We start from the raw sequence: 24,856 nt of genomic DNA, 5'->3' as shown, positions 1-24,856 counted from the left end.
TTTGGCTCGAAGTACACTGTGAGTGATTATGCTTTAGCATCTTGCATGTATGTGAATGTTAACATGATAGCATGCTTGCCATGAGGCTATTTGCTTATGTGATATAACTGCCTGAATGCCTGTGGGTGAAGGTTGGATTACTCGAATTGGACCAATCTATTAAAATCCGTGTTTTAGCCTACTTGCGAGTAGCAAACCTCAAACCATTTTCCAAACAAACGGATATGCGATACTTTGTTCCAAATTAGGCGATCTAGTCTATACTTGTGTGTTGTGCGCATCACATAGTAATTCTAGCTAATTAACCGGAATAAGAACACATGTGTTTTCAAAAACAAGATATCATGTTTAGTACAGGCCGATCTTTGATCGGGTGAGCGAGGGTGCTCATAGATGACCTTCCCCAATCGTACCTAAGTTCCCGAGCCGAGGCAACTTTGGTGATGACAAACACGTGGCCTTAGGCACGAGTCAGGGTTTCCTAAATTCTCCCAAAATGAAATATTTAGGTGGCGACTCTGCATCTGGCAAAGCAGTCCATGTTTGGCACTTCTTTCTAAAAATCAGTTTTTTAAAATGATTTGCCGGATTTGGACTCTTTGGTGATTCATCGGTCTTGCATTGCACACTTTGCGGGATTAGATTCAGAACCGTGACATTTGAGTCCGAATTGTAGTAAGTCCAATGGACAAAACGGGATTTCCTCCCGGGACGTTCAGGGACGTCTACACCGTCCAAACAATTGTTAACTTTTAGACAATTAAGAAAATTACCATTGGCTAGCTTCTATTTAAATTTTATTTTATAATCCCATATTGAGAAAAGAAGGAAAAAGTGAATTGTTTCACTTACATAAAGTGAATCTTATGCTCCTATTTATATAAGCAAAACGAGATTTTTATTGAAAAGCCTTATGATCAATATCTCATACTATTTTTTTTAATTTTCTTAATTTTAAACAATTAAGAAAATCTCAATTGGCTAGTTTTCATTTAATTTTTATTTTATAATTTCACATAGAGATTTTGATTTTAAAAATAATTTTGTATGGGATTTTGAAACTCTTATAATATCTCTCCTTAAAAGTATTCTTTTATAAAATATATAGATATATCGATAATCTCAATATCACTCTTACTGCTCCTTAATACAAAAATTATGAGATAATTAAGATAATTTTAAATTTGTATTTAAAACTTATAAATTATGAGATAGATTATTATAATTTTAAATTTATATTGTGCCGATTTTAAATTATAATTAATAGATTATTTCCATATTTAGTGATAGTTTAAATTTTAATAAAATAAAATTTAAATATTTTAATTAATTAATTTTTGTGTAAGCTAATTAGTTTTTTGACCTACTTGATTAAGCTAAATCGTTTTTGGTTGGAATGATTTGCTGGCTTAACCATGATTTTAACGGTTTTACATATTATGATGATTCTTTCTTACTCATTAAGTTTTTAAAATTTCTTTAATTATTTCCCTTTCAAAAACTAATATGATATTTTTTTAAAATTCATATATTTTTATTCTAAAATAGTGAAGTATTAAAACTATGTCATTTTTTTTATAACAAAGCTATAACGCCCAAAATTTATACATAATGATAACACAAACACCACTATCCCATTTAATAAACCGGAATAAATCCCCTATATATATGCAGTACACATTCATGAGGTTTGTACTATAGCGATTTCGGTTTTTGGCCAATTACTTGTTGTGTTCCGGACTCAGGTTGTATAGTTCTAAATAGTGATTCGTATCTTGTTTCCCTTGTCTCTCCTTTATTTTGGTTATCGGGTTGTGGTTGTGTGTTTGAAACAGGTTAGTTGTGCGTTTTTCGAAACCTGTGATGCCCAGATTTTGGCTCTTCCGCTCGAGCAGGCATTCTTGCGCTCGAGCAGGCTTCACAAATTTTGTTTCTCCGCTCAAGCGGCTATTCTTTCGCTCGAGCGGGATTTGTCAACTCTCAACATTTTTGTAGTTTTACAAATACTGGGAGAGTGCATTGGACGCTCAAGCGTCCAGTCTCACACTCGAGTGAGGTCCTTCGTCTGCAAAACTTTTTGGGATGATTCCTATGGAGCTGTGGCTCACCCTATTTTGGGAATAACTTTTTCAGGTAAGGATGGCATGCCTCCACTAAGGCAATAGCATTGGAGGAATCTTTGGGAAGCAAAAGCTTCTTGTTTTGTTTTATTTTTCTATAGCTTAGGGCTAAATTTGTATGAGCTAGTCTCATTTTGTTGTAACCAAGCTAAGACTTGGAAAGGTGAATGCCCGAAGGGCATTTATTTATGTTAAACTCTTTTGTAGTATTATTATATTCATATAATGAAAAGACTTTATACTCTGATTGATGTATTTGTTAATTGTGCTTGGATCATATTTACTATATTATTTTGGGGGCGTTACATGTACAAAATAGTTCTACATTCAAATATACATTCAACGATTCCTAGCACATGAATCTATAGCATGTGGAACCTTTAATCAAAAATAAGAAAATGCCCTCAAGGGCTACAAATTCCATAAGCCCGGTAACATAAAAAAAAATAAATAAATAAAAAAAGGTTGCTCGAAACCATACAAGTATAGCCCTTGGCTAGCAAAATATACACAAAATAAAACAAGAGCTTTATGCTCTCAACATATACATCCACACCCTAGTTTGGCGGATTCACCACGCCTTTTCCTACACCAAGATCCCATAGGGTAAGCATAAAGCCTAGTAGGAAATTCTTAACAAAGTATATACATTCTATACAATTCTCATGAAATGAAATTCATGTAGACACCGCATTTTTGACCGTCCTCAAGACTTGGACGTCATCGTTTGAACACCCAATGATTGTGCTTGCTCGCGTTCATTTTGAGTCCCTGAAGGTCTTGCCTTGGAGCCTCTAATCTTGTTTGTTTTGTGCTTGGTTGTGGACCAAGAGCTTGTTGCTTCACTTCTGGAGGAGAGGGTGACCTGTCGGCCATCTTCCTAGCTTGTTGGCCATGACTTGTGCCTGTCGGCCACTAGTGGTGGCCGGTCGGCTATGTTTATGGCCGGTCGGCTACATTTATGGTCCTGTCGACCACTAATGATGGCCGACGGCTATTTTTCTCCTTTTTCAGATATTTATTTGCCAGCTGTTGTTCACTAATGCTCATCCCCATACACGTGTATGGAGGGATGAATGCAAGCCTTTGGCTTGATTTTCTATATATAGGGGGGTCTCTACCCCATTTTGAGAGGTTAGATATTTTGAGCAAATTTCTTCATCTCTCTCTAGAATTCTCTCTCTCTCTCTCTCCTCTTGTTTTATGCTTGAAAGTTAGAATTCTCTACACATTTGCACACTAGCCCTTAACCAAATTTGACCACCTTGGGGCTGAGGCCTCTTGGAACCTATTTTGGGCTATTGGAAGGTTGTTTAAGCCTAAGAGAGTGGTTGTTTTGTGTTGTGCTTTAAAGGTATAAGACTTACCTCATTTAAGCTCTTTGTACATATTTGTTTTGCCATCTCTTTATACTGTTTTGGGCCTAGTTTTCAACTACAAAAAATTCTGATTTTTGGGCCTTAACATGTTGGTTTGAAGTCATTTTGTGCTAAGGGGTTATCTACCCTTCTTGTTACTTATTTGTGTGAACCTTTGCACCATCTTTTAGCATGTTAAAGTCAAACTTTTTGGGCCTTTAAACCACTGAAATTCAGAGTTATTTCAATGGTAAAAAGCATGTTTTGAAGTCCAAAAATGGAGGGGTTAGCCTCCCTTTCTTGTGTCTCACTCCCATGCCTAGTTAGCATTACATGATAGCATGTTTTTGTAGTCTAACTTGGCTTATTTCCAGCATGTGTTTGCCTCTAATTTGGCATGATTTAGCTCTGTTTTGGGTTACTTTGGTCATGTGGGCCTTGTTTTGCATAGTTGTAGTGCAAATGGCTTCACTAGCTTGGCATTTTAGGCCTCTAAACATGTTTTTCTTGGAATGATTGCATGTTGTAGTGTCTTTTAACATATAATTTCAGTGTATATAGCTCTGTCACATGCTCATTTATTTCACTCTTTCATTGTTTTTGAGAGTTGTGTCTTAAGTCTTATTTGCAAGCTAACATGTGAGCATGCTTTTCTAGCATTCCGTGCCTTAATCTCAGCATGTTTTAGCAATTGTTTTGGCATATTTTAACTCTGTCCAACGCTGGTTTGGTCAGTTGAGACTTGTGTTGTATGGTTATAGTGTAATGGCTTTCACTAGCTTAATGCTTTAGGCTCTTAAACATGTATTGCATGTGTTGTTTGCATGATTTAGTGTCTTTTTTTGCACGCCATTTCAGCACTAAAATATCTGCAACCTCCCCCTATTCTTCACTTTTTACTTTGTTTTGAAAGTGGCCTTGAGCCTCTTGTTGGCTTGAGTGTGGAATTGAGACCCTCATGCCTAATGGTTTTAATCATCTCTTGAGGGTTTCTACTAACCAACAGCATGAGGCCTCTTTCATGCTCAAGGTAATTGTGGCTTAAGCCCTCTTTCCAATTAGAGGACTCTCACTTTGGACTTAATCGGTTAAAGGACTAATTGGTAATGTAAAATGTGTAAATAAAACATGACAAGTAAAACTTGAGCAAGTTAAGCATGTTGTGTTGCATTGCATGCGTTTAGATCGGATGTTAATCCGATCACAAGAAAAATGGGACGTTTCATACTCAAAGTAATGAAACGTACCACTTTTCTTAGTCACCGTCACCCTTGATCATGCACGATAGGGCGGTGGTTGTTTTTGGTCTTAATTGTGCATTCATTGACCTTGTACAAGCTTGGTTCTTTGGCCATCATGAATGAAAATGCTTGGTTGATGGCTTAAGAGCCAAGAGCTACACTCCTTAAAGCTTGAGAAACGATAAGGACGGTAGAAGTACACACATATATTCCTTGGAATACACTGCTTTGCCTCTGTTTGCTCTCTGTTGGAGCAAAAAGGGAAATCCAGGAAATCAATGGCCGACCGGCCAGTTGAATCAGCCAACCGGCCACCAATGGTAGCCGACAGCCTACATTGGTAGCTGATCGGCCACCAGTAGTGGCCGACAGCCACCTTTTATGGCCAACCGGCCATCAGTGAAAATTTTGCTCAGTATGTTCCTATGGTGGAATAGAGGTGTTCTGGAAGTCAAAACAATTTTCAGAGATCAAACGAATACAAACTGAGGCATCTAAAGGCAAGGCGGTGGATTTTTGGGAGGAAGCAAACCGAGCATGCAAGCATCCCTCTCTTCCTGAGGCCGTTCATTTAAATTGTTTAGCTAATTAGTTCATTAGCTTAGTCGTTTTGTAATTAATTAGTTAAGTGTTTAATTAATTAATTCAGTTTGTAACTAATTAGCTAAGTTAGTTAATTAGTTGTTTTGTAATAGTTAGCTTAGCTCAGTGTAGCTTAGCTTAATCATTCGGACCCTCCTTCGCGAGGGCGCAATGTTGTAATAAATGTGTGTGCGTGTGTGCATGTCTTCTAACCTGTAGGCGCGCCCTTGGGCTTCATGCATAGTTCGGACTCAAACGTCATGGTTCTTAATCTGATCTCACAATGTGCGATGTGAGATTGAGAAATCACCAAAGAGTCCAAATTCGGCAAATCGTTTTGGAAAACTGATTTTTAAGAAAGAAGTGCCAAACATGGACTGTTTTGCCAGATACAGAGTCGCCACCTAAATATTTTATTTTGGGAGAATTTAGGAAACCCTGACTCGTGCCTAAGGCCATGTGTCCGTCATCACCAAAGTTGCCTCGGCTCGGGAACTTGGGTATGATTGGGGAAGGTCATTTAATAAGCACCCCCGCTCGCCCAATTAAAGATCGGCATGTACTAAGCATGATATCTTGTTTTTGAAAACACATGTGCTCTTATTCCGGTTAATTAGCTAGAATTACTATGTGATGCGCACAACATACAAGTATAGACTAGATTGCCTAATTTGGAACAAAACATTGCATATCCGTTAGTTTGGAAAATGGTTTGAAGTTTGCTACTCGTAAGTAGGCTAAAATGCGGATTTCAATGAATTGTCCCAATTCAAGTAATCCAACCTTCACCCACAGGCATTCAGGGAGTTAATCACATAAGCAAATAGCCTTATGGCAAGCATGCTAACATGGCATCATTAACACACATGCAGTATGCTAAAGCGTAAACACTCACAGTGTACTCTGAGCCAAAACACAGAACTAGTTAGAAATCATGCATGATCCTAGTTCATGTTAAGATGGCTAATGCAACACATGCAAAAATGCAATTAAGATAGGCTCGGCTATCCTAAGAATGTCATGTGAAATGTAACTTGGTACATGTATTCAAATTGTAATTGAAATACAATGCAGTTAGTATGATGCGTCGAGCCCGGTGCATGCAAAACAGATGAATGGATGCACGCATGCAAACCATAAGGTATGCTAAATGAAATATGCCCTAGAACTAACCATCGTAAGTGGTTAAGTAAAAGGGAGAAAGAAATGGGGATTGGGAGACATGCATCACACACACGCACGCTTATTACAATAACTTGGCTCTCTCGAGGGAGAGACCGAATAAGAAGCTAATTAACTAATCTAAGCTAATTAAACTAATTATTACAACACAATTAATTAACTAATCTTAGTTAACTAATTATTACAGAACAAATTGAATAGCTAACGCATTAACTATTAAGAGTACAAACCAAAGCGTAAACTAGCTATCTAAGCATGATAGCTAAGGAAAGCAGTAAAACAGGAGGTTCTCGGAGGGAGAAGACTGGATGCATGCTCAGTCGCCTCATTCGGAAATCTAATGCGATGCCCCGATTTGCTTCAGTTTTCATTTGTTCTCAGAAACTTGCACCAAGCTCCAGAAAGATGAAAATCCACCTTGGGAATCCAGTGGGAGGGTGGCCGACCACTTTTGGTCTCTCTAGACCCCTGCCGACCACTTTTTGTTGTTGAAAACCAAGAAAAGTGGTCGGCCAGGTACTTTTTCTGGCTAGCCGACCAGTTGTTGCCGCCAGACTCTAGTTTTCTACAATAGAGAACAAGAAAGGGCATGGCAATATATTTGCAAGATATGTGTGCACAACCACCCTCCCTATCATGTTATGAACTCAAGGGGGTGTGGCTCTCGACCCTTGGGCCACCAATCGTGCATTTTCATGCATGATGGCTAGGCAAAGTTGCACAATTCAATATGAAAATGAATACACAAGTAAACACATAAGGCCTAAAACTCTATCATGTATGATCAATAGCGTCGGCGATCGAGAATTAAGGCACATTTCATCACTTTAAGTATGAAACGCCCTTCGTTTCCCGTGTTTGGACTAACACCTATTCCAAACACAATGCAAGCAAGCATGGCATACACAATGCGAATAAACTACATGGCATACTCAGTGCAATGTGACATGATTAACTTAACAAAGCTAATGGCATGCGAACAATGCTAATGCATTCATGCACAATGCAATGCTACAAGGGAAACTTAGCAATGTTAGGGACTTGCATACTCAATGCAAATAACAGTTAGCATGCACAATGCAAATATGTGAACTAAGCATGCACAATGCAAAGTACAAGGCATACATAATGCGATGAACAATGTGGCATACTCAATGCAATATACATGGCATGTTCAATGGACTTAAACTAAAAGGAGTAGACCTCAGTCATGCCCAAATCAGTGGCCATTGGTGATGAAATGAAGGCACATAAAGCAAGGCATGCATGCATAATGCATTGGCTATCAAAGAGACCAAAGAGCACAACTCTCAAGAGTGCTCGATGAGTGACAAAAGTGGAAGTGTAACAACACTAAGTGCACTAAAATGAAGCAAGAAATGATGCCAAATCATTCAAACAACATAAGTAAAGCATGCTAGGGTCCTGAAGCATGAAAGCTAGCAAAGAGCAACACAAAGGAGGCATGCAACACATGACACAAATGCATAAACTAAGCATGGGCAGAGCTCAAGTAGGTCACAACAAGGACCAAAACAAGCTGAGATGAGGGCCCAAAGGCCTAGGCATGCAAGCTAAGGCCATAACAAGGCCATAATGCACAACACTTAAAGACATTCAAAGCATGAATGGAGTGGGAACAAAAGCATGCTATAAGCTCTGAAATTTCATGTTAGATGATGCCAAATCATGTACACAACACAAATGAAGCATGCAATGGTGTTCAAAGCTTGAGGCAAGCAAGAGCATTTGTACTACAAGTATACAAAACGTGAAGCATGTGACTAAGGTGACCCAAAACAGTCTTAGTACATGTTAGAATGAGTCTAAAACATGCATGGAAGTAGGCCAAAATATGCTAGCATGAAGGGCATGAAGCATGGTGAATGCAAGGCAAATAAGGTGGATTACACTACACCTATTAAGACCATGCATGGAATGACTTAAGCAACAAAAATCAGAGTTATATCATGGCATAATAATCCCAAATAAACATTGAAATGAGAGCTCGCAAGCAAAAGCATGAAGGCATACGCAATGGTTCATGTTAAGGCATAAAGGGGCAAGCCCTCCAACGCATTGAATGAGCGATAAATTCAAGTGCATGGCCATGAAACATGGACTAAAATCACATAACAAGTGATGACAAATCATTCAAATAATCCAAGTAGAGCATGCTAGTGGGCTTGGTGTACAAAGCTAACAAGCTAGATTGAACTATAGCTATACAAAGCAAGTCATGCATGACCAAGACAACCAAAATCAGAGCTAAACCATTTTAAAACATGGACAAAAGCTTCATGAAGTTAAGCCAAAAGCATGCTAGAATGAGATGTCACAACATGATGCATGTTAGGCTATTTCATGGAACTACACTACAAGTGTATGGAGCATGCAAAGGCTAACCAAACCAAACCTAAATAGAGGTATGACATGGTAAAATAAGCCCCAAAGCATGCTGAAATGGACACAACATAGGCTAGAAATATATGCTACTTTATGAAGCATACAAAGCTAGTGTGTGTGATTTACACTACAAGTGTATTAGGCATGCAAGAGCCAACCAAACCAACCCAAAACAGATCTAAGGCATGTTAAAATAACACCAAAAACTTACTGAGATGGCCCCAAAACAAGCTAGAAACACATGCTCAAACATGAGGCATACAAGACTCGATTGTGTGATTTACACTACAAGTGTATTAACCATGCATGGAGTGACCAAGACAAGTAAAAATAGTGGTATGCCTCAGCAAAATAACCACAAATACAAGCTAAGATATGGTCTACATACACTTAGTAAAGATGCTCAAACATGAGGCATATTAAGGCATGTATAGAAGATACAAGGAGAGGGGATGGTCCTCCCCTTCTTAGGACCTTAAAACACCATCCCCACCATTGAAATCCATCAAGATTTCAGTGGTGAGAAGGACAATACAAGGTGGTCCCGAAGCTCACAAAAAAGGCTCAAAACCAAGGCCAAACAAGGCCAAAGAGGGGGTAAACAACCCCAAATGCAAAAGTGATCTTAAACAAACTTTTTAAGCATGCAAAAACAGAACTTTTATCAGTTATGAACTAAGCTTAAAATAGCATGCAAGATAGGATAAAAGCTTAAGCAAGAAAACGGGATTTAAAGGTCCAAAGCTCACCCTTGAAGACCCTCTTTATTACTGCAACTCCAGCAGGTTTTTCAAGCTCAAGGTAACCCAACAACACCAAAAACAACCCCTTGGCACCTTAGTAGCAAAAGAAAGGTGTTTGAGTGTGTGTTTGTGTGTTAAACTAAGACAAATCTACACTTTTGATGCACAAAAATGGAGAAACAAGGCAATATAGAGACAATGCTATATCTATCCTTCTAATAGTCATTTTCTGAACCTGGAGGAGGGAGGAGGAGCCTCCCTCTTATAGAAGAGGAAAGCTAAAGCTTCTTAGAGAAGCTAAGGTTGAATGCCATCCCTCCATACACGTGTATGAAGGATGGCTCAAATGCTCTCCAGCTGTGCCAACTGTCCCAAAATATCTCCAAAAAGGTGCTAAAAAGCAGCTAACCACTCGAAGTGGTCGCCCTACTAGTAAAAGTGGTCGGCTAACCACTTTAGATGGTCAACCAAAGCAAAAACTGGTTGGCCATAGGTGGGAGAGGTCAACACAGTAAATGCAAGGTGGTGGTGTGGTGGTCGACGAGAAAAGATGGTCCAAAGACTAAGAAAGCTAGTTATCTGACAAGAAAACTAGCTGGAAAAAGGAAAAGTGGTCGGCCAGGAGAAATACTAGTCTCCCACCCTTGTACCACCTTCCAAACAAGGAAAGCAAGGTTCGTACCAAAAACAAACCAAAGCGGATGCAAGACAAGAAATCAGGAGGACAAACACGCGGCCAAAAGCCCCGAAAACTAGCTAACGAGCATCAAAAGTGGTATGCAACCACAAAAGTGGTCTCCCGGACCACAGTGTTCCTCTAGGCAGAGGCAACAAGGTGTGGTTCAAAAACCATGCCAAACGAAGAATGTTAAGCAGTCCCGAGACAAGGCGCGCGACCAAAGGCTCCAAAAATCAAAAACTAGTCTCCAAACGAGAAAAGTGGCCTACGACCACGAAAAGTAGTCTACGACCATAGAGAGATAGTCTACAAGACCACTCCCTCCCTCCGGGAAGGGAAAACAAGACTTGGTCCGCAAACCGAGCCAAAGCACAAAGAGTTCCGAGGCTCGGAGGCAAGGTTCTCGGTCAAAACTCCGAAACCTCAGAATGAGAACAATATACACCATCACCGAGCGCTCAATCAATGACGTCTAAGTCTTAAGGTTGGGTCACAAATGGGGTGTCTACATAACCCCACGTCTTTCTCCCTTTTATTTATTCACTTTCGATGGTTAGATTAGGGATCATGTTTCAATTAGCATACCTTATGCTCTCATGTTTGCATCTATTCATTTGTCTTGCATGCACCGAGGCTCGGCGCATCATTCAAACTGCATTGTCAATTCAATACTTATTTGAATACGTGTTTCAAAGCATGTTATCAAATTATTGCATTCATATGCCACATTAGTAGCTGAGCTTATTAATTGCATTATTACATGTGTTGCATTAGGCAGCTTAACATAGCTAGGATCATGCATATTTCTAACTAGCTTTTGTTTTGGCTTGGACTACTCGGTAAGTTTTACACTTTAGCATACTTGCATGAGTGTAATTGCCATAAATGCCATGTTTCGTATGCATGCCATGAGGCTATGTGATTAAGTAGTTAACTACATGAATGCCAGTGGATGAAGGCTTTGTTACTTGAATTGGAACAATTCGACAAATGTAAGTTTTAAGCCCACTTTGCGAAGTGGCAAATCATGTTTTAAGCCCATCATGTTTGATGGAAAATCCGCGTTTTAGCCCACTTGAGGGTAGCAACTTCAAACCATTTTTCGAAAACAAACATGAGTTGAATCGTTCCAAGTCTTGTGACTTAGTCTATACTTATATGCGTGCGTCACATAATAAAGTTAGAGAATAATCGGAATAAGAACACATGTGTTTATAAAACATCATATCATGATAGTAAAGGCCGATCTTTGATCGGGCGAGCGGAGGTGCTCATTTCAGGACCTTCCCCTCTCGTACCGAAGTTCCCGAGCTGAGGCAACTTTTGTGATGACACGTGGCCTTTGGCACGAGTTAGGATTTCCTAAATTTCCCGAAAAATAAAATATTTAGGTGGCGACTTTGTAATCTGGCAAAGCAGTCTAGTTTTGGCATTATTTGATTCAAAATCTTATTTTCCAAAATGATTTGCTGGATTGAACTCTTTGGTGTTTATCGGTCTCACATTGCACTTTGCGAGATTAGATTCAGAACCGTGACAGGAGTCCGAACTGTAGGACCAATTCGAGCTCTCTGAAATGGGGCGCGAAGAAAGTCGAGTCTACAGTTTCTGGCGACTTTGCTGGGGATTTAGAGAACTTGACTTGAACTCATGGTATGTTGTTTTGTCTATATTTATGTGTTTCTTTGCATTGCATTTGCATTGGTGCGCCTAAGTCATAGTGTTTGCCATCTGCTATTCTTGAACGGTTTGCCGGAGGCTCGCTTGCAAAAGCATGCCATAAGGCTGACCGGTTGCGGGCTTTACTATGATGGGAAGACAAACCTTGGATCTGGACTACTGCCATACCTTTTGATCCTCCTTTCATTTCTCGATGTTAGGAGTGAGAGGTATATTAAGTAGTCTTGCTGAGGCACCCTTTTTGACCAATTGACCTAGTTGCATATTGGAAGCCTTAGAGACTGTTCCAAACTAAGACAGGTTGCTCACCCGAATGTAGGATTTCTTTGAAGCCACTTGTGTGCATAGCAAATCCCTAGTTCCTGACAAAACTAGGACAGGGAAACCCTACCCCACCATAGGGGTGTTTTGGCTCTCACTTGCTTGATATGTGCTTTTAGAGTGTGACTCTGCAAGAACGTATGTATTAGTTGCAAGTCTGGGTATCAGTTTGAGGGTATCCGTTTTGAGGCAGAAATTTGGGGCAGAAATTAGTGTTTGAGTACAGATTGTCCAGCTTATGATTTTAACTGTGTGTTGTCCTTGTCTAAGCCAAGATGTTGTGCGTTTGCTGATTGTTGTTTCTTTTTCTTTTTTTGCTTTATTTTCTTTTTGCAAGGTAGTGTTTCACAATTTCTTCTGACGAGGTAGTTACCCCCCGAGCACTCTGGACCAGAGTCGAGAGGATTTACCGATCTGAGGATCTTATTGGAGGACAACAAGTATTTGCTTCGCTAACCCCGATTACGAGACAAAGGACAGTCAGGCATAGATCACCGGTTTAATAGTCACCAATTTAGCGGTCACTATCTACGTCACCTGTGCTAGTCGGGCCCAGTTTTCTGCTTCCACATTAGAAAGAGAGTATACACCGATTTTGATAGATCAGCACCTCTCAGTTAACATGGAGGATATGATGCGTCAACTTCAACAAACCATCGAGGCCATACAGCTGGACGCTACTCGCCAAGTGGAAGTTACCGCTCGCCAAACAGAGATTGTAGCCCAACAAGCTGAACTGATTGCTAGGCTTCAACAGCAACAACAACCACAGCAAGCAGCAGCTTCTGCTTCGCATCCACCCCTAACCAGGGTTCTAATACCCAGGGATACAACTAATGTCCAGGAGAATGCAGACATTCCAGCAGGGCCAGTCCCACCTTAGACTTCCAAAGCACCAGTCTACCCAACGGAGGCACCATTTGAGTTTGAGGTCGATCCTACCGCTCTGAAAGTGAGTAAGCTCGAGAAGCTTTTCAAACGAGCTTAGGGTGTAAACTTGATCCCAGATATAGAGGATGGCTATACAGATTCGGCGATGACATTATCAGATAGATTTAAAATGCCACACATAAATCGCTTCGACGGCTCAGGTGATCCCATGGTCCACTTGCGGCTATTTTCAGATATTTTACGACCGATGGGCCTGACTAGACTGCAGAAGCTATCCCTCTTTGGTTGGACCCTGTCGGGTATCGCAGCTATTTGGTATGCTAAACTGGAGGATTCTGTGAAAAGGAGCTGGGAAGAGATGGTTGAGGCCTTCGTCACCCAATATTCTTATAACACTCAAATCGAGGTCATAACTCGTGATGTCGAGGCTACTCAACAAGAGCTGAAGGAGGGCTTCTCCGATTTCGTTACTCAGTAGAGGGCTAAGGCCTCCATGATGACAACCTAGCCAGCTGAAAAGGACCAGATAAGAATGGTCGTTCATAAGCTGCAATCGAAGTTACTGCAGAATATGATTGTCTTACCCCTACCTACATTTGCTGACCTTCATGAGATAGAGGTGTAAATAGAGGATGCGATAAAGCAGTGTCTGATTCACCATGAAAAAGAACAGCCCAAGAGGGCTTTTACACGTAATTCAAATACGGCTACGAGTAGTAATGCAGTTGCAAGGACTTCTGATGTTGGTATGGTCACCACCACACCGAAAATAGCCACCCCTTTTACCGATACATCCGAAACTACCCCACAACTTGCAAAGTACCCAGCCCGGGGCCAGAGGGTTTTCACCCCACTCTACATGTCTCTAACTGCGGCCTTGAGGGTCCTGATCAGAAAGGGGCATCTGAAGCCCCTAGAGCAGCGCCTATTGCCTAATCCCCTCCTTTCTACACACAACCTGGCCAAGTATTGCACCTTCCACCAATAGCATGGTCATGATACCGACCTATGCTTTAGACTCCGTCATGAGATTCAGGATCTCATTGACAACAAAGTGATAGCACCTCCTGAAAAGCCTAACGTCACTACAAATCCACTCCCACCACATAACCAACCCCCTCCTCCACTCAAGCAAGTAAACCTTATCCAAACAATGGTCGTCTCATACGACCCCAGCATATACATTACCCCTTTCCACCTGCCTAAGTCGGTGCTGTTCATCCTAGAAAGCATAGACTTGTGCATGATGAACGCGTCCATATCCCAACCCGAGCCCGTGGTGGTGGCTATGGTAGAAGAAGGCATGCTTGAGGGCCCTGTGAGCTTAATTAAAGAAGCATACAACCCCTGTTGCTACATTGTGCCAACGAGTCAGGCCAGACCAGGGGTGGAATTGCCAACAAGGACAGAGGTTAATGTAGTCTAGGAGGACGGGCCAAGCCAGGAACTGGATGACTTAGCTAAGCTTGAGGAGGACATCAGTAATCTGCACTTCTTTGATGAATAGGATCTGGGGAATGTACAGATTGGCTGGTTTGATGTGAACGGATCAACGGATAATACAGGGTGGCTTAGTGATGAGCCAGATGTAGATGAGGGGTCTTAACCAAAGCAAGAACAGTTGGAAATAGGGATTACTGTAACGGCCGGAACGGTCGACAACATGGGGAAGTTGCCGGAGAGCACTGGTACTAAGAATTTTGCTCAAGAATTGGGTAGTGTTTGTACAGTCGATACAGAACAGGAGGCTGCACTGAAGTGGTTCGAGCAGGAAAGAATTAAGATTGATCAGAAGGCTAGAAAAGCCAAAGGTCTTGCAGGGATCGATTATGTTGCGGATACATGAGTGCTTACAACAGAACCAGACAATTGCTTGTCCGTTGCCGAAGAAATATGGTAAGAAGATGAGGATTTGCATCTTGCTCACAGGGATGAAGATTGGGGACAGAATCTGCAATATGATACATGGTATGCCGAGGAAGTTGATCATATGACTCGGAGTGGGCGGTACTTTAAGCCCCCACACCTGGACCAACCAGAAGCATTAAGGAAAGATAAGGAAGCTGAGAAACAGAAAGATAAAATGTTGGAAGAGGAAGCTGTACTGAAGCAGCTGAAAAAGATTCAGGCGGATATATCTATTTGGGGATTGCTCATGGCTTCACGGGTGCATAGACAAGCCGTCCTATTAGCAATGGATAAGGCTAAGCTCTCTATTGACACAACCCCTGAGCAGTTAGTGGGATTGGTTTTCCTAGATGCACTACAACAAAAGTAACCTATGGTGACGAAAACTAGTGAAGAAAATAAAATTCGTCACTAAATGAAAATAATTCGTGAGGAATTTTTAAATTTTGTCACATATGATAAAAAAATAAAAATGATAGGTGACAAAATATATTTTCGTCAATAAATACTTCATTTTAAGTGAGGAAAACTTAAGTTTCGTCACCAAAAATTTTCCCGCTATTTTTTTTCGGTGGCGCCAAAATTTTGGGACTTTTGGTGACAAAAAAATTTGTCACTAATTATAAAATTATTTGTGATGAATATATTTTCGTCACCAAAACGTTTTAATATTTCTGATATCTTTTGGTGAGGAAATAATATTGTCACCAATTTTGGTGGAAAATTTTTGATATATTGAGCGACAATAAAAAAAAAGGTATTAATTTTTTTTATCATTTTTTTTTTCTGTTTATCATCTCTCTCTCTCAAAATAGGGTATTAATTTGTCTTACCTCTTGTTCCTCTACCACGCCGATCGCCTATCGTCGCCTCTATTAGTCTTGTCGATCATCACCGCCAGTAGCAGCCTTGCCGGTAACCGCCACATCTTCTTCGCTTGATGATTTGGTACATGATTTCTCTTTGCTCTTTTTTTGGTGTCTCTTTCTCTTATTCTCTGTTTTGGTATGGTGACAAAAATTAGTGAAGAAAACAAATTTCGTCACTAAATAAGAATAATCAATGAGGAATTATAAATTTTGTCACGTATAATAAAAAAAATAAAATAATAGGTGACGAAATTTATTTCTGTCAATAAATATTTACTTTTAGGTGAGAAAAAAAATAAGTTTCGTCACCTAAATTTTTCCCACTAACTTTTTTTTATGATGTCAAAATTGTTAAAATTTTGAAAGTTTTGGTGAGAATTTTGTATAAATTTATTATGCCTGACTAGTTATAAACTCAAATTTTGTATAAACTCAAATTTTGTATAAGTTTATTATGCCTGATTAGTTATAAACTCAAATTTTGTATAAACTCAAATTTTGGGGCTTTTCACCAATAATCTCCAACTCCTTGGGTATCGAGAACTCCAAACACCAGATCGACGACGGTCTCCCTGCCCTTTACTCCTCTTCCATGGCCGCCACCGTCTTCACCCTCACATCCACCGCACACCACCACCACCACCGTCTTCACCATCTTCGTGCCATTCTCGGACGACGACGATATGAGATATGAAGGCTTCAAATCTGTTGGATTTATGGTAGATCTGAGATGTGAGGGCTCTTCCTCCGCTGCTACAACCACCGAGATGAACGATGGGGGCCAAATCTGTGTTCGATTTTTGTTGGTTCATAATCTATGTTCAAAATTATATATATATATATATAAAGTTTCAGTGATTTCTATATGTGTGTGTGTGTAATTAGGTATCTGATTGTTCGATTTCCAAACCCTAATGGCGGAAATTGAAATTTGAAGTCTGTATATGTGTGTAATTGGGTATCTGATTGTTGATTGATTTGGTTGTATCAGCCACATTGTGCACCAAACCTGTTCGACGAAAGTCCTCTCTGAAAATTCTTTACTATCTATCTAGTTTGGGAGCTTTTTAAAGATGTATGTTGTGAAAGGAGCTGGGTGTCAAGAGACTCTACATTTCGACAAGATCATTGCTCGTTTTAAGAAGCTTAACGGCGTCACCACCAGTTGCTGCATTCTCTGCATGTGATGCATTTGATCTAGTAGTCGTCTAAATGATAGTAGGAAGTAAGTTATTTCAAATATTCCTTCTACCCATACAAAATTTGAGTTTATTATGCCTGATTAGTTATTTCCTTTTACAGTGTTAGTTTTAGATTATTTTGTATAAGTTTGACTTGTTAAAATACATATTGTTTGTATTACATACTTTTGTAATTTTAATGGCCTCCTTGGTTGCTATATTTGTTATGTGGTAGTCCACTGACTGTATACATGTCGTTATTGGTCCCCCTGTGTTCTAAAATTTTGATTTGACATTTGAGATATTTAAACCATATGTGCTTGGCTTTGAACAGTTATGGATTTACTTATAAAAATTGACACTTTTTGGGTTCAAATGGTAGATAGTTACTGTGTTCTTGTTCTCTTCTATAACATTTCAGTATGCATCTTCTTTTTGTTCTTTATTGATTTTTTCTTGTGGTTTATGAGTATTGTTTAATAGCATTACTACTTCAGGAGCTTGCAGGGATTATTAAATTGTCGGCATATTCTAGCTTCAGTCTGTTTGAGTGTCGGAAGGTTGTTGCTGGTTCTAAATCACCTGAAATTGGAAATGGTATTTGTTTTACCTGAGTCCCTAAAATATATATATATATATATATATATTTGCTTTTGTTTTCATAATAATATGCATTTTGATGTCATATAGAGGAGTATATTGGGTTGGATGATAACAAATACATTGGGGATCTACTAGCTGAATTTAAGGCAGCAAAGGACCGAAGTAAAGGAGAAATCTTGCACTGCAAATTGACATTTAAAAAAAAGTTATTTCGGGAGTCGGATGAAGCTATAGGAGAACCAATGTTTTTAGGTGGGAAGGTGTTGGTGAAGATGGTTTGATGGTTTCACTGGAAATTATTTCAACATAAAAAACATCCATATTCACCAATTTTGCTGACAGAGCAATCAAATTTCTTTTTATAAATAATTTTTCTAGGCAGAAACAAACTTGCTCCAAAAAAAAACCCAACCCTTCAAAACCTTTGCATGAAATGCTAATCTTTATTTGTTTTTAAAGATGAAATGCTCATCAATAAAGATTTTTAAAGATAAAATGTCATCTATAAGCAAGTTTTTATCTTAGGCATTAATTAGTTTTTACTTTTAATTAGTACATGGGCGAAATTATAATTCTATTAGATGGAGTAAACATCACTAGTCATTATCGTTTATTTATTTATTCATTTTCAACAGCAAAGAGTAAACACAAGTATTGTAGATGGCTGTGATACTCTGTTTCTGGGTGTGGCTGCTGATAGCCGTTGTTTGTTTTTATTTGTGGTGTTTGGCTTGGGTTTGATCTTGTTGTAATATGCACCTCTATATTTTATTTCTTAATCTATTTGATCTTTTGATTCTTGAATGGTGCAAATTTCTATTATACTTTTTATGTCATAAATTCCTCAAAACTCTAGTCAAAATACACCCTTGACATAACTAGAGTATCTTGTGAAATTCATATTTTATTTGTTCCTCAATATTTACTCCCTAGACACATCCCATTTTATTGGTACTTCACTTCAGCACTTTCCCGCTCGTTACTTGCTTCATATCCTCTCTTTTTGGTGAGTCTAGAAATTGATTTAAAAAGCTGTTTCTTGCCTTGCTAGGCATCTCATTCTTGTGTATGTGCTAGTTGTTCAGTCACAGTGTGATGAGATATGCTTGCTTCTTAGATTGGATGTCTACATTTTTCAGATTCTTCTCTATTGTCGTGGTTAACAACTCTGGAGTGCAGTGTAGTGGGTATTATATCTTACTAGAAAAGTGGCCCCGAGAAATGTTTTTTCTTTCGAGCTCAGTAAAGTATTGATGGTCATTTCGCCTGCTAATCATATTACATGTTTTATAAGCATAAGAACTTATTTAAAAATCTTTAATGTTAAATGCTTCTCTGAGTTGGTTTTTGTTTGCATAAATAGCTAGCGAGGCTTTTCTTTTTCTTAAACTGTTCATGTTTTAGTGTAATAATAATTTGCAGATCTTTTGATGTAGTGACATCTGGTTAAAACTCTATACAGCATACATGTTGCTTAGAATTTGGATCTCTTTGAAATTGTCCAACTTGAGTTAAAGTACATTTCCTCCTTTCTAACTTGATGCAACATATTTGTTGCAGATTGGGGTTTTTCTTGATAGGAGGGTTTTTTTCTACATTCTTCCAATTTTCTCATTTGTTTTACTTTACTCCAATCTTCCACATAAGGTACTGCTTATGAAACTTGAAATTCAATTTACTTAAGGTCAACTTTTTGCACAAATTCTACCATAGTTGTCAGTGCTGCAGGAGCTCCGCTTTGTTATTAGTTTTGTTCCAATGTTTATCAGCGGCAATCGCAGCCAGCAGAATGTACATCTCTTTTCTTTTATTTAATTAATACCTCAATTAATTTATACGAATACAGAGTTATTTTTATCTTCTTGTAGTTGTTTTAAATGATATACTGAAGAGTAGTTTTATATTTGACCAACAGAGGACGATTGAAAGAACAACTGCAAAATGTGCCAGATTCCTCTCTGCTTTCTAAAAGCATGTTAGACTTTCAATTTACTATTTGGGAGCATAGCACAAAGTGTTGCTTTCTTAAAACTAGGCTCTTAAAACTATTTTCTGTGGTTATAATTACTTATTTTTTATACTTAGATATGATAATGGGCTTTTAATGAAGCAAAGAGACATATTTCACTGGTAATTATGTTACCTTCCTAGGTGGTGTTGTATGATGCTCTTAATTATGCAATGTGTGAGGCTTATCAGTTGGATGCTACAATAATATGGTAACCCAGGTTAATAAATTTTTCAAGCTAAAGATACTACTATTGCCCCAACAAAATTGCAAGCTTACTAGTCATCCTCTTCTTAAGCTATGTAGTTAGTGTCTTCAACCCTAAGCAACTGTTTCGGGTCAGTGTTCTCCTGGATCAATTGACATTATGTTTTATGTAGAACATTCATTTACCATGAATGATGGAAGTATAATTGCTGCAAATTTCACTTTTGAAAATAAATAAAGGACAAGATATGAGAGTGTGCGGCCAATTTCCCTTGTTGGTTTAACACATTTTCTTGGTCTGTGGTCTTGTTGTTGCCTTACAGTTTGAACTATATTATGTTGCTGTCATCTCATATCATTTCTGTTACATAAATTTGACCTTATGATTTCCAGGTATAGTTGTAGAATTTAAGAACTTGTGTTCTTTCGTTTCAGGTGGTTAGCTGCATGGAACAACATCTTTGACATATGGTGTTGACATTGAAGGAATACGTTGGATGGGCATTTTGCAGGTCTTTTTCATGCTTTCAGCTTTCAGCTTTTTCTTTTTAGTTTGTCTTGAAAATTCTTTTTACACATGCACTTTTTTTTTTAGTGCCAAGGATAACTCTTGTCAAAAAAGTAAAATCCCTAACTCCACCTCTATTTTTTTTATGTGCATTCGACAAATGACTACCCAGTTGTATAATAGATCAGCATTAGCATTGCTTGCTTTGGAAATAATAGATATCTAACACTAGATTGAGTTGCAACAGAGTATTAGCTTGTGCTAGTAATAAGAAAGATTGTTCTATGATTTTGAAATGTGCTTGTGGATGGTTTAACACTTAAACACGTTCATATTTCTGTTCATCCCCATTTTGGAGTTGCTTGCATAATCAGTTGTGGAACTTCTGGGAGGTTAGTAGCTTAAAACTGGAATTAATTACTGACAATTCTTGCTATCATCCTACTAGTTCATGTTTAAAATAATTTTATTTTGTTTTGAAAATCTATACATATCTTTGCCAATTGCATGTCTTATTGACATTTATTGTAGTGCTGATAAGACATCCTATCATTATCTGAATTGCAATATCTGTAGGTTTTCTAATTTTTCTTTTGCTTTTAATCCATTTAGATGTAATATAAATGGCATATTCACTTTTCGTTACCATCATCTTTGTAGACTATAGTGCTTGGAATTGGATATCCTTGGCATTTTCAATAGCTTGATTCATCATAGACATAATTGTTGAATTATTATTTTGGATATCTTAAATAACATTACTTCCAATCCTTAAATGAGCAATGTTAAATTGTTCACCTTTCACTTCAATTTATTTGTTGGCCTCATTCCTCTGATAGCCTATGATGTATAAGGCTGAATGTACATCTATATGGCTTCTCTCAAGCACTTTGTTATGCTTACAGTGATGGCTTTGCAGTTCTTTTCCATGTACTTAAATCCACGAGAAAAGAATGCTCAACTAGATTATTGTTCCACAGATGTGGTTTGTCATTTTAGTGCCATGACCTTGTTGCTTCTGTCTATATCATTGCTTTGATGCTGCATGTCGTTAGTACCTGTTTGTTTCATAGCTTGTGACGTTGGATAATTGCCTTCTTGTCATATAGCACTCAGTCGATATGTTTTGCACATTCTGTTCTTGTCAGAAATGAGCTCATTCAGATTTTTAATGAATAATCTAAATTTGAATGTACTTTTACCCCATTGGTGATTGCAGTTCTCCACTTAAAATGGAAACACTTCCGTAAAGAAATGATGTTCAAAATGTGAAATGAATTTTCATTTCTCTGAGATGTCCAACATCCTATTGATTGATGCCCTTTTTTTTTTTGATAATCCAGGGTATTGCAGCCCAATTGGGCCTGAGTTACCTCATATCAATTGATATCCTTTAATACATGATGATGCATCCTAGTTTCCTTTGCTTCAAAGCAAATTATCTTGGTAGATAACTGCATATCCTGTTTTTGTTTTATCAGATTAAGGTAACATATTTGCTATGGCTCATGATACTTCTGCTGAATCAAATAAGCTAAAGGCAGGCCTCTTGAAAGATCAAGTACGGGTGGTTAAGAGAAAAGATTCTGATCGTTATGAGATTGCCGCTTTCCAAGATCATCTGTCATTTGAGAAGGGTTTCTTTGTTGTTATCCGTGCATGCCAATTGTTAACCCAAAAGAATGATGGACTTATATTAGTAGGGTTAGCTGGTCCTTCCGGAGCTGGGAAGACAGTATTTACTGAAAAGGTACTCAACTTTATGCCCAGCGTTGCTGTCATATCAATGGACAACCACAATGATTCTAGTCGAATTATTGATGGCAACTTTGATGGTAAACTCTTCTTTCTATGGTTCTGCTTTTGGATTCTTTTGGTAGGACGCCCTGATTGGATTCCTTATGGTGTTCACTGTTCAGTAATAATGAGTTTCTTAATTTAAGTTTTTCCTGGCCTGGAGAAATATGCTTTTGTTTTCCCTTGAAGGTTTGTATTTCTTTTTTATTCCCTCTCTCTTATGTGCCCATTTATCGATTGGTTTTTACTATGCTTTTAGATTGCCAATTAGAAGGTGTAATCTGAAATACCAGTATGTGTCCAAATTATTTAAATAGGATGGTTTTGTGAAATAATTATTTGATCTGAATGAAACTTAAATTCTGTAAGGAGCCCATAGGCTAGGGATAATACTTGACAATGTGGTTGAGTTTAATTGTGACGTTTATGCTAAAATAGACATGCATTTTAGAGTTAGAAAATTTTTTATATTAAGAAAATGCTAAATATTAACACTACTTTTGCTTTTCACTGCAAATCAAAGGTGGTCACTGGATAGTTACATGAAGCATCAAAACAACTGCCAACAAAACTACGATTTAATGGATGAATAGTCGTGGTTTTTCTTTCCTTTTCTTTTGAGAAATATCACATGTTTAGCCAAGGCTTGCATAATTTCATGAATATCTTTGTTACATGTTCATTGGTAAATTCTAGATTGCACTGACCAGTGTTTTACTAAACTGACATGGCCCAATTTTTATTTTTCCCAGATTTTATGTACTGCAAAAAAATTCTCAAATTTGCTTTCATTGCTGAAGTAAAGTTGAAACATTGAACATGTGACTTTTGACTAGTGTAATATCTTTTTGGGACAGACCCACGGTTGACAGACTATGATACATTGCTCAAGAATATCCATGACCTAAAGGCAGGGAAGCAGGTTGAAATTCCAATATATGATTTCAAGTCTAGTTCCCGCACAGGATACAGGTTAAGTTCTTTATTTAATATTATGAACATCTCATATATATTTACACAAGATGCAATATTTATTTAAACAAACTGATCTTTAATATGATTATATTTAAATATGATTTTAGATGTAATTAATAATATATTAATATCTTCGTTATTTATTTTCTTTGCAGATTGGTTTTTGATGACGTTTGGAAGCATATTTGCAAATCAAGATTGAGTGTTGATTTTTTTTGTGGACTCCACATTAGTTCATTTTGGGATTTGCTTTGATGATTTTTTTGTTATACATAATGGATTATTATTAAAGTTGTTTGATGGATACATTTTGATTTATAATATAATGGTTTAGTGAATTTTTGTGTGGAGTGGTGTATAATAGCTAGTGGATTTCTTAGTACAATTAAAAGGCTACTGGGATCTGAGCAGGGATATTTGTGAAATAATAACTTAAATTGAATATAAAATATGGAACAACTTTAGTGACTAATTTTTTCGTCATTTGTACTTCTTATTATGACAAAGTGATTATTCATCACTAATAAACTTTTTTTGTGACAAAATTTACTGCAGTTTATATATGAAAGTTTTTATTTATTTTGTTATTTGGTGACTAAAAATTTTGTCACGTGTATATATATTTATGACGAAATATATTTCGTCACCCATGTATGACTTTTGAAGACAAAAAATTTCATCACCTTTACATCTTATTGTGACAATTATTTCCTCATCAATGATCAACATGCGTGACAAATTTATTCGTCAACTAAATTTATAAATATGGTACTGAACAATTAATTGGTGATGAAAATGAGAATTTTTTGCGACAAAATTTTGTTTTATTGGTGACAAAAAATTATGACTTTTGAAGACGAAAAATTTCGTCGTCTTTACATCTTATTATGACGAAATTATTTCCTCATCAATGATCAATATGCGTGACAAATTAATTCGTCAACTAAAGTCATAAATATGGTACTGAATAACTATTTGGTGACAAAAATGAGAATTTTTGGTGACAAAATGTTGTTTTATTGGTGACAAAAAATTTCGTCACTGAAGTAATTTCATTGGTGACGAAATTATTTTTCGTCACGTTAGTGACAAACATTCAATGACGAAACCGGTGACGAAAATATTTCCTCACAAATATCTATAGTGACGAAATTAGCTCTTTAGAGACAAAAAAATTTCTTCATTCAAGACCCAACTTGTTGTAGTGATGGCGCCTCACCGACTTTGACCTTTATAGATAAAGAATTGACGCCTGAGGGCTCTGAGCATAATAAACCACTGTACATTACTGTGGAATGTAAAGAGAAGTGGATACTAGTTGTCTTGGTTGATCCGGGTTTGCAATTAATGTGTGTCCGTCGCACGGCCTATGCTATCGGTTTAAAAACCGCAGACTTTGTACCGACGACCCAGGTGATTCGGGCTTATGACAATACAAGTTGGGAAGTGATGGGGACAGTCTGGATCAAAACTCAGGTTAGCCCGGCACAACAGGACATTGAATTTCACGTCTTGGATGTTCCAGCCACCTTTAATTTACTCCTTAGACGGCCATGGCTTGAGAGCTATCTCTTTCACTCTGCATCAAATATTGAAG

At 37.9% G+C, this 24,856-nt stretch overlaps 1 pseudogene across 1 annotated transcript; it reads left to right on the top strand.

Moving 5' to 3' along the window:
• The first annotated feature begins 16,483 nt into the window (after positions 1 to 16,483).
• On the top strand, positions 16,484 to 23,514 carry LOC145798043 (inorganic pyrophosphatase TTM2 pseudogene; annotated as a pseudogene). The gene is made up of 8 exons (XR_014339198.1): positions 16,484 to 17,205; positions 17,659 to 17,758; positions 19,325 to 19,411; positions 19,493 to 19,555; positions 20,415 to 20,491; positions 21,969 to 22,322; positions 23,142 to 23,256; positions 23,415 to 23,514. The product of XR_014339198.1 is annotated as an inorganic pyrophosphatase TTM2 pseudogene (transcript).
• Positions 23,515 to 24,856: the final 1,342 nt, after the last annotated feature.

This window comes from Camellia sinensis, chromosome 8, assembly GCF_055761805.1.
Source record: "Camellia sinensis isolate YWXY chromosome 8, ASM5576180v1, whole genome shotgun sequence".
NCBI lineage: Eukaryota > Viridiplantae > Streptophyta > Magnoliopsida > Ericales > Theaceae > Camellia > Camellia sinensis.
Note: the sequence above shows the minus strand (reverse complement) of the source record. Positions and strands in the feature narration are given on the sequence as shown.